The following is an 11,892-nucleotide window of genomic DNA, read 5'->3' as shown; positions in this document are numbered from 1 at the left end:
TCCTTCCTTCCTTCCTTCCTTCCTTCCTTCCTTCCTTCCTTCCTTTCTCAGCCTTTCTTTCAATTTTCTTTTTGGAGAGAGAATGACAATGTAATGTTACATTTCCAAATCTTATAAAAAAACATATATTTTCAGTTTCATACAAATATGGTCTGGTTTAGTTCTTTTGGATTGTCTCTAATGTGGTATTCATGATAATGTCATTTACTTTGCATGTGAATAAAGCCAAATGGTTACAGCCAAGGTTTGAATCTCACAGCCCTGGATTTTTGGGAAATGTTTATTCTCTCAATTAAGCATATATATATTTGCCAGATGTACAAGGTTTGACACTGTTTTTATGTACACCCCATGCTGAAAGGCCTGTGCTCAAGCTCCAGAGTGCACTGAATGCAGAGCACTTCAACATGTGGATGCTTTTGCACTGAAGCTCTGGCTGCTTTGATCTCAGTGTTCATGAGTCAGGAGATCCCTATGAAGGCTCTGAGGGATTTTGTGTCTGCTGGCATCAGTGGGGCATCCAGAGCAGATCTTTCTTAGTAAGATGGGAGATTATTCAGCCTGATTTTAACTGTCCAAATGTTGAGTGCCTTGCCTAAATCACTCTACTAGCTATGATCAATATAGAGAGAGACATACCTATAAGAGAGCCTTTTATTTCATGCTTATGTATGAGGTAATCAGTCTTCAAGACCAGTGGGAGAACTGGCTTCTGTCTGTATATCACCAATAAGGAGAGCCCAAACAACAGGCTTGTCTAGGTGGCTACCATTTAGACAGCTGTGCTATGGGGCCAAGATACAGACAGGCTGCCACAAGGGCAGAGAAAACCAACTACATGTGATGCATATGGTGATGGAAGTCACCATGTTCTCAGGCCCTTTCTTTACCTTGGAGCAGAGACAGCATTGGTCATAAATCAGCAATAAATAAAATGCTAAAACTTAGCAAGTTGAAAAAAATAATCAACTCATGCTTACATAAAAGTTACATGAAAACTTCCTAAAAATATCTGCATTATGAATCTGTCTATTCCTGGCTTAGAGAGATTCCAGCAGCCCACGGATTATTTTGCCCCTCATTCCCTCCAAAGTGGATGATGAAAGAACCAAGCTGTGCAGTAACAAGTGGCAGCCTGTAGAAGGCTGGTTACATTTGAACTTAAGGTCTACTGCTACGACAACCTCCCCTTGGAGGGAAGATTTAGTTTGGATATAAGGAAGATGGTTTTTTTACAGTAAGGATGGTGAGACACTGGAACAGATTGCCCAGAGAGATGGTGGATGCCCCATCACTGCAGACACTTAAGGTCAGGCTGGACCTGGCTCTGAGCACCCCAAACTAGCTGCACATGTCCCTGTTAATTGCAGAGGAGTTGGACTAGGTGACCTTTAAGAGTCCCTTCCAACTCAACTCTGTGATGACTCCATGATGACTCCATGGCTCTAGGCCAACTCCTGAAAATATAGGGATAAAGACAATTTAAAGAAGTCATGTATGCTTGATGTCCAGACTACTTCACAGCCCAAGGCTGGTTGAACATGGTTTCAAATCAGCTGGACACTCTTTGCCCTAAGGCTATCAAGAGCCCCCAGCTCTGCACATTGATGTACACGGACACCTATAACACAGTTTCTGAATGTAAGTCCTAGTCCTACAAATCCTTACCCATCTAAGTAAATTTTACACATGGGAATGTTTCCTGTACAGTTGGTTGTAACTATTCAGATTTTTCAAGCTAGGCCTTACTAAAAGTCTTTACAGGATTGGACTTACAGTTCAAGTGACCAAACCTAACCTAGTTTGTGACCATATTTTGGGATGAGGGAAGAGGGAAGTATTACAAAACATTACTACAAATGGGCCCAAGAAATCTACTGCTCCTTTTCTACCAAATTTGGATTAATAAATTAATAGCATGATATTTCCATCTTGGATAGAGTCTGACGAAAAGCTGTTGATTATTATGTGTGTCTCATCTTAGTGATAAACAAATACAAAAGACTTTATGCTTTAAAATTAAAAAAGAAATTATGGCCTTTGTTTCTATATCTGGTAGAACCTGGTATATAATTACCTAGAATAAGGAAACCAATGACAGAGAGCTTCACAGTCAGTCTCCTTCATGTGTAGCTGACTATAATGAATTAATATGCTGGAGAGCGAGAGACAGATTTATTTATATATTTTTTATTTTTAACTATAATATGTAAAAAAAGTAACACAGAACTCCAAATAAGAAAATAGAAATAAAGAGAAACTGAGAATTAATGCAGAAAACTATAGAAAATCCTTTATCTCCTTTTAATTAAAAGTTGATATTTGTTATTTACTCAGTATTAAACACTGATAATTACTGTATAGTAGCTAGCAATATACAAAGTGTTTAAAAATAATTTGAGATGCTACAAATCTGAACGTGTATTTTTCTGTACAAGCAGAGTTATATTTGTTTCACAGAGGAGCTGTAACATTGGATTAATCTTTATAAATCATGGAGAGGTCTTCAGACACCAAGTATAATATAAAACATTACAGCAAGTGGTTAATCTTTTCTTCAGTCAGACCTGAAGACTAGATAACTTATGTTTCTAATAGTTCAAGAAGTTTTCAGGATGCTCACTGGGCATATCAATACATAAATACATAGTTGTAGCTAGTTGAATATCTCATCTAGGAGTTCATGATGACTTCTGTTATTTTTACACTTTTTAAAGTGTTTCAATTCAATGTTCATATTTTCCGGTTGTTATATTGTTGGTGGGTTTTGTTGTTTGCTTTTATTTTTTGTCTTAGTTTCTGCCTCTGACTATGATGGAAAAAAGGCAGTGAGTTAACGTGGGCATTTGCAGACAGGGGTGGGGTGGGTGGACAAATTATTTCTGTATGGGGATTTCGGCACTCTGAATTTTTCAGACTTGTCTTTTCCACTTAACAGCATACCCACATTCCTATTTTACAACATAAAAACATATAGTGGTAAAGCAAAGGAAAAAGTGAAATAGATCTTGCTATGACCATAATAGATAGTGAAAAAATAAAAGAAAAAATAAAGTATTCCAACACTTCACATAGCTGGAGGCCAGAGCATCTGGCTTTTGTTGTTATGGCAATGTTAACAATATCAACAACAGAAGGTGAGATAGATGATGGGGCTTGGAAGAACATTGATATGAAAAATTACCATCTACCTATAGACATACAGACACAGAATGTTCAGTGTTGCAATTATTCTGTGGTTGAACAACAAGGAACTAGTTGTTGTTGGATCACTATGGGTACATCAACAGCCAAACAAGCAAACAAAAAAAAAAGTGGCTAAAGAGTGCAAAATATACTGTGAAAACGGGAAGGAAGATCACGTAGGTGGAACCAGATGGCATAAGCTTCTTCAGTAACTACAGATCATTTCTCTTCTGAAGATGTAGAGATAGGTCTAGATTTAGAAATGTTTTTCCCTTGCACTCAACATGTTTGCTTAATATAGAACACAGATGGAATCAGACTTGCAGTTGTTGCCAGTATCTACAGCTTTGATGGAGGTTTTTGGGCCATATTCATTGAGAAGCATGAGCACAGGTGCAAAAAGATAGTATATGAACTGTTTACCTGATCAGAACAAATACTAAATGAATAAATGAATAAATAAATAAAATCATCTTGTTGGACTTTGTTGGGAGCCAAACTAAGCTTTTTCCTACTCATCATCTTCTCCTGAAACAAAGCTCTGCAACAGGGAAAGGACAACATTCCCTGGATAAAATGAAGCTGTAATCCTAAAAGGATCTCTCTCTAGAAGAGAAATTGTATAAAAATGGATTCCTTTTCTTTCTTCTTTGCCAGGAGAGATTGGAAAGACAGCTATTCCATGCAGTTTTATTTGTGGAGGAGCCCTTAAACAGTCTGCTCACAATAGAGAGGACAGGAGAAAACATAAAGAGTGTATGTCTGTTGAGTGAGGAATACAGATGTTTTTTGAAAAGAATGAAGTAGTGTGAGCAAACCCTAAAAGATACTATGTGAAGGTTTCTTGGAGTACAAGAACGACAAAAGCAAAGAGATAGACATGAGGAGAAATGGAGCAGAGATTGTTTTCTGTTGACTTGAATGGAGTGCCTGTGTAGTTGCAAGGGAATGGCCTGGGTAAGAGAGGGGTTCATGTAAGACGTGGAAGGGAGAGAGAGGAGAGAATAGAACAGCTCCACAAAGGAAAGATTTGGATGAACCTAAGGAAAAGGGGAACAATAAGAAATAGTACAACATTGTTATTCTCATTTGTTTTTGCACTTCTATTTCCTGCAAAGGACAGAGGAGCTGGTTTACACTGAACTGTCTCAATAGCCGGTAACTGGGATACCAGGTATAGGTTTGCAATGGGATCAAGCAACTGAGCAGCTTGAACTGAGAATGACAGTGTTGGGACAAGTGGCCTGTAGGCTAGAAAATGGACTGAAGAAACAGAATACCCCAAGATGCATAAATCCAGATGTCATTTTTGGGAAGGAAGGTAATTACAGTTAATGATGCTGGTGTTGAAAGAAAGGCCTGCAAGACAAGGGAAAGTGGCCAGCCCAGGAAGAGACCATTCCAAGGGTATCTCAGGAGCACTGTCCTGCTTAAGCAATTCAACAAGTTGACCCAGAATAGAAAACATCACAGATGTGTCATACCCAGACACATTTTCTTCCAGTACTTTCATCAAGGACATCTGTATGCTGATATTTTGTGGCTAGCTAGACAACCTGTGCTGTGTTGTCTGGATGCATTCCTAACTCTCAGTCCTGATGGCAATCTTCCCAGTTAAAACAATGCTCCTTTTCATTTATCGGTGATGCAGACCTAACAGACATATCAGACCATGGATGTTTTTTGTTCTTTTGTGTATGTGCACTTACAATTAACAGCCAGTGATTTCATTTTAAATGAATATGACAAAGCAAGGAGGAGATGTAGCAGGAGCACAGCATTGCAGCTCAGACACAGATGCACTTGAGCAGTATCAGAAATCCATGTTCTTTTTAACCAAGGCTATTATTGCATCAGTGAAGAGAAGTAATCTACAAATCCAACCCCTACATTTGCATAGCAAGCCATTCTGTTGAGTAATACTTATGGGGTTGTTGAAGGCAAGACCCAGGAAACTCAGGGAAAGCACAAAATTATCCTTTTCTAATGCTTCTGATATGTAACTGTCTCTTGTGAGTACTGGCGATAGGTGAATGGTTGGACTGGATGATCTTGAAGGTCTTTTCCAAACTTGGTGATTCTGTGATTCTGTGATTCTTACCTTACCCTAAATTTCTGTTTTTTGCCCAAGATATCCAAATGCATAGAGGGATTTTCCAGCCCTCTGCTTGGCCATGGAGACTGCTCAGTGAATTTGAAATGAAACATAACAGTGAGGTGAATCACAGTCCTATTTGGCCACACTAAATTCTCCATGTTGTTGTCTTCATGGAAGGTGTTCCTTTGAAGTATTATAATATGGCCAAATATATTCAAATATGGAAGAAATGTCAATCGTCTGCAAAGAAAAACAGAATCTAACTGCATACAAAGCATTCTTTTCATTTTAATAGTAGTGTCCTGGTTTCAGCTGGGACAGAGTTGATTTTTTTCATTGTCTGGTATGATGCTATGTTTTGGCTTTAGGAGAAAAACGATGTTGATAACACACCAATGTTTTAGTTGCTGCTGATTGGTGCTATACAAAACAAGGGACATTTCAGTTTTTCAGCTTCCCATTCTGCCCTGCCACCAAAAAGGGAAGGGGAAGCACAATGAGCTGAGAGGGGACAGAACCAGGACAGCTGATCTAAACTGGCCAAAGGGATATTCCATACCATGTGACATGATGTGAAAGAAACTATAAAGCTGAGAGAGTTGGCCTGAGGAGCAGCTGCTGCTCAGGAACTGAATAGGCATTGGGTAATGGGTGGTGAGCAGTTCTCTGTGCATCACTTGTTTTCCTATGTACATATATATCTGTTTTTGTATGTATTTGCATATATGCACATATATATATATATACATATACAAACACACGCACACAGGTAGATTGCTCTGAAAGTTATGCCTCCTGTTCTGCCAGCATTCCATTAAAATCTATTGCTGTGTGACAGATGGCAGACTGACAAAATGCCATCTGACATGGAAGCAATGTATGAAGCAAAAATGTGGAAGTGAATTCCTCCATGCAGAAAAAATGGCACCCACTGACATTCATCAATGCTTGCTGAATGTTTATGGAGACCACTCAATGTGAGCACAGCGAGGTGGTGGGTGGTGTGTTTCAGCAGTGGCAACAACATGAAAGATAAGCCACGTTCTGGACAGCCACACAGATTTTTACATGAACAGCATGGAGGCTCTTGTTCATCACTGGTGAAAATGTGTAGCTAATGGAGGTGACTATGTTGAAAAATAGCAGTCTGTAGCTGAGAATTTGCTCTGTCAAGTAGTGTTATTGTATTCTTTGTATCTGTTGTAGTTTCCATGGAAATAAATAAGAGACAAAACTTTCAGAGCAACCTGTATATAATAATTGTATTTCCCTCTTTCTTTCCTGTTTTAGCAAATAGTTTTTATCTCAATTTAGGAGTTCTACCATTTTTTCCCCTATTCTCTCCCCCATCATAATGGGAGGCAGGGAGCAATAGGCTGTGTGGTGTTTAGTTCCTTGCTGAATTAAACCACAACAGATAGAAGCACTGCTATTTTCAATAAATAGGAGTGAATTGTCTTCCGAATCCCATAATGAGACTATAGAGAAATACTTGCTCTTTCAGTGCCAAGCTAAATGCTGCACCCAGAGCATTCTCTGGCAATTTAAAACACAGTATAGAATCACAGAATCACAGAATCACCAAGATTGGAAAAAACCTCCAGGATCATTCAGTCCAGCCATCCACCTACCACCAATACATCCCCACTAACCATGTCCCTCAGTACAACATCTAAATGTTTCTTGAATATCTTCAGGGATGGTGACTCTACCACCTCCATGGGCAGTCCATTTCAGTACCTGATCACTCTTTCAGAGAAGAATTTTCCCTTAATGTCCAACCTGAATCTCACCTGGCACAACCTGAGGCCATTCTCTCTAGTTCTATTGCTAGTCTGTGGGAGAAGAGCCCAATCCCACCTTACCACAACATCCCTTCAGGTATTTGTAGTGAGCAGTAAGGTCTCCTGTGAGCCTCCTCTTCTCCAGAAGAAACAACTCAGTTCCCTCAGCTGCTCTCATAAGACTTGTGCTCCAGACCCCTCACCAGCTTTATTATCCTTTTCTGGACATGTTCCAGCGCCTCAGTGTTTTTCGTGTAATGAAGGGCCCAAAACTGAACACCGTACTCAAGATGTGGCCTCACCAGTGCTGAATACAGAGGTATGATCATTTTCCTGCTCCTGCTGGCAGTGCTATTTCTTATACAAGTCATGATGCAATTGGAGCTGTTGGCCACCTGGGCACACTGCTGGCTCATGTTCAGCCAAGCATCAACCAACAGTCCCAGGTCTGCCTCTTATGTACAGCCTTCGAGTCACTCTGCCTCAAGCCTGTAGCATTGCCTGGGGTTGTTATGGCCAAAGTGCGGGACCCAGTGCTTGATCTTGTAGAATTTCATCTCTTTGGCTTCAGTCCAGCTATCCAGACTGTCCAGAACCCTCTGTAGGGCCTTTCTACCCCCAGGCAGATTCACGCCTCCTCCCAGCTTGGTGACATCTGCAAACTTACTGAGGATGCACTCAGTGCCCTCATCCAGATCATCAATAAGGAAGAGGACAGCCCCAGCACCGACCCCTGGGGTACACCACTCATGACCAGTCACCAGCTGGATTTAATTCCATTCACCACCACTCTCTGGGGCCGGCCCTCCAGCCAGTTCTTCACCCAGAAAAGAGTGTACATTGCCAAGCCATGTGCTACCATGAGAATACTGTGGGAGACAGTGTCAAAGACTTTGATGAAGTCTAGGTAGACTATGTCAACAACCTTTCCCTTGATCACCAGGCAGGTCACTTGATTACAGAAGGAGATCAGGTTGATCAAGCAGGACCTGCCTTTCATGCTGTCTGGGCCTGATCCCTGGGTTGTCCTACACATGTTGTGTGATCTCCCTCAAGATGATTTGCTCCTTACCTGGCACCAAGGTCAGCCTGACAAGCCTGTAGTTCCCCAGATCCTCCTTACAACCTGTCTTGTAGATGGGAGTCACACTGGCAAGTCTCCAAATTACAGCCCAGAAAAGAAGATATTTGAGCAAGTAGCACAGCACCATTAAAACTGTGTAAGATCTATGGAGAGTTTTTGGGCAGGGACACAATTTTCATTTGTTAATAATGGCCAAGGAAATCAGCCACTCTGACAAATCGAATTACTACTAAGTACTACGGGTGTGATTGATGTGACCAGATGATGGTTGACCTGGCAGTTATATAGGCCCTCTGCGTGGACTCTAGAGAGAAGCCCCACTGTAACTAAACATCAAAAAGGAGGTCAGATGAGTCATAGAATCATAGAATCACTCAGGTTGGAAAAGACCTTAAAGATCATCTAGTTCAACCATGACCTAACTATACTACCCTAACTCTAACAACCCTCTGCTAAATCATGTCCCTGAGTCATACCCCGAAAAGCCTGCTCATCTGCAACTCTAGTGGAAGCTGATGATGGCTTGATTAGAAGCAGAGGTCTTCTCCATCAGCATATGGTGTCAGGTGAGGTAAAGCCCAATTCTGGGGCTTCAAATATCCTTTGGTTTCATAGGATCACCAAGGTTGTAAAAGACCTCCAAGATCATCCAGTTTGGGATGACCAAGACAGTTATGCAGACACCTGGACGCTGGGTAGAAAAGCAGACATATGTATGCATATGACATATGCCTGTTGGCCAGCCTGGATATAAATATTTGTGCCAGGACTGATTTTGGATTTGTGTATGCACAGTGCAGACCTGTGATGTATTCAAGCAGGAGAAAGAGCAAAAATATGTGGGAGGATTGTGCTGGAGAACAATGAAATGTATTTCTTTTGAAACCTGGTTGCTATGGAACAAAAAGCAGCTATCTTGAGTGTTTGGAAAGCTGAGTTTCTTCCTAACAAACACAGTAGTGTTTTTTCCCTGCCTGAGTCTCTATGAGACAGCAGTCTTTCAAAACTGCATATATTTTTCTTCGGTGAGATCTGTTGAGACTGTCAGAGACTTTGAACATAACTAAATAGAGCTGAATTTTTCCATGAGCTGGAAATTGGAAACATTTGATGATTTGCAAAAATTCATTTCAGTATTAAAAAAAATATTTTAGCTAATATAATGTCATTTTTATTTTTATACTCATTACTTACCGTATTTCAAAATGTGTTGCTAGTGATAGTATATAATTACTTAATTGAAGTATTCTATCATTTTAATTATCTTTAAAAATCATAGACAGACAAGTGCTACTTAGCATGTTTAAAGCTTGATTTTTCATATTCAGAAATGTCTCATGCTTGTGATATTTGACAAAGATGCAAATGCTGTGAAATTGTGCAAAAATAATAAATAAACATTACATTACTTTGGAACTGGATAATGAAATTCTGAAAACTGAAAATATTTCCTCATTGTAGAAGTAATGGGCATCAGATATAAAAATCTAGGTTTTGTTTCAAAAAATTTAGATTTTTATGGAAGCTGCATGTACAGGCTGTACAAAAAGCAAGACTGAGAATAAATGTAGACTGGCTTTAGTTTATAATGTTATTCTTCAGAGTAGTTTTCACACAAATTTGGATGAAATGTATCACACACAGCTTCAATTGAACAAAGATCACACACAGTGATAGTATAGAACTTTTTTCTGAAGTTCTTATTTTCAGTGACAGGCTTTCCACTAAATCTGAGAGACACATACATGCCATTGCATGTCTAAATCTGGAGAAAGAATTGGGCTTAAAGTTTGAACAAAACAAAGTGATCAGATAGCCAGATAATCTACCAAGATGGAAGATGTGACCAGGCAGCAAAGGCTAAATTAATTCCATTTGCCTCATGTTTGCCATAGGCAAATACATATCAAAGGCTAAATCTGAGTTTTACCAGCTTTTCACATGTCCTAATTCACTATATCTACAAGAGAAGGGAAACTTGTTTTTGGGAAAAAAAGCAAGCAAACAAACAAACAAAAAAACATTATTATTATAAGCACAAATATTGAATTGATTCTATTGATTCATTGATATAATGCACAATGAACCAGTGTAAAAGCTGGTCAGTGTTTAGACAAACAAAATTATCTTCTTTAAAAGTTAGTGATGTGTTCATCTAGAGGGTAGCACCTAAGTATGCAGGAGTAATTGGACTTTCACACTTGCTATCTTAATGAAAAATATCCATGTAATAGAGCTAAACAAGCCCTGCAAACACGTGTGAAGTGGTGATCCAGTGGTGGGCAAGGTGAGAGAGAAAAGAGACTGGTGGAGCTCGTCCAGCTTTCAGACGTGGCCTGCTGACTATGGCAAAGCAAGAGGTGCAAAGCAGGAGATGGGTAGAAGAGAGCACTGAGGTCTTAATGCTACCTGGTACTCCCACTGCCACCCCAAGGCAATATCAGTATTAGGATTCCTAGGGTTATGACTCCTCAGAGAATGCAAGAGTCGCTTTTGCAGCTCTGGCATTCAGACCTGGAAAACTCCCTCTCTAGATGAGATAACATCTGCTGCTGCTGCTAGATGACTATGAGCAGTTCAAGTGGTAGCAGGCTGTGCAGCAGTGGAGAAAGTTCAAGTTTACAGGCAGCTGTCGGTGCACAGATAAAGGGGAGAGGGAGAATTGTTACAGCTGCACATAATGGCATTTATTTCTAGGAGATTTTGGTGTTCTGGGGGGGATTATTTATTTTTTTCTTCATTAATAAATAAAAGTATGGAAATGAATTGCTACCTGCAGTTCAGGCAGTGCGTGTACAGAGGCCCCAGCGAGAAAGCGATGCAGAGCGATCACAGCCAGGAGAGCCACGATTGTGTCAGAGCTGCCTCTCTCTCTGCACCACAGTTCACATTCACAACCTGCCAGTGGAGAGAATGGAAAAGTGCTTTGACAGCACTTAGAAACCCTGAAGCCACCCCCCCCTGCAAAGCAGAGGCCAAGTCCACTGCTCTGTCCCTATTCCATATGTGAGATAATTTGTATTCATCCAGATGCTAGGGAAGTTGGCCTGTTTCCAAGACGTCTAGCGCGTGGACTCAATAGGTTCTGGATGGCCTCTGTAACCCTGAAACACAAACCCTCGAGTGCTGCCGCGAGCACCAGATCCCTGCTGAGCACAGGAGGAGGAGCGGACCAGGCTCGGCTGCTATTTTGGGTTCCAGGTATCTTTGGACAGAGCACTCAACTGGCCCTGACCTTTCAGAGCGTGCATTACAGCCTGTCAGCAAGATGTTGAAGACTCTCACTCATGAAGATGGCTTTATATCTTATCTTACTGCCCAAAGCAGGGCACTCAAGCATTTGGCATTCACCTTCAAATGTGGGCCCTGGCTGCTTGGCCCCAGTGTCTCTCCCTTCATCTGTTTGGCTGGTATTCAATTTTGGGGGTGATTTTTTTCAGTTTGGGTTGGATTTTTTTTTTTTTTTAAACTGAGCCATTTGATTGGCTTAGAACTTCAAAAAACATTGCAATGGCTAATTCCTAATGGAAGAAATGTGCAGACTTTTGAGGGAGCAAGAGGCTGTGAAGGCAGCCCAAAATGGAAAGAGTGAGGACTCATTTTCTACAAAAAGAGTTGCTTTCTCCTTCATTTCTCACAAATGATTGAGTACACAGGGAGAAAACAATGGCCCTGGTGTTTCTTATTGGCATTTGCCCTAACTGTGGAAATTGAGTTGTGCACACGCACCAATCCTCCTC

Source organism: Lagopus leucura, unplaced genomic scaffold (genome assembly GCF_019238085.1).
Source record: "Lagopus leucura isolate 7727_CA_CO unplaced genomic scaffold, USGS_WTPT01 Super-Scaffold_100001, whole genome shotgun sequence".
Lineage (NCBI taxonomy): Eukaryota > Metazoa > Chordata > Aves > Galliformes > Phasianidae > Lagopus > Lagopus leucura.
This window is presented reverse-complemented; position numbering follows the sequence as displayed.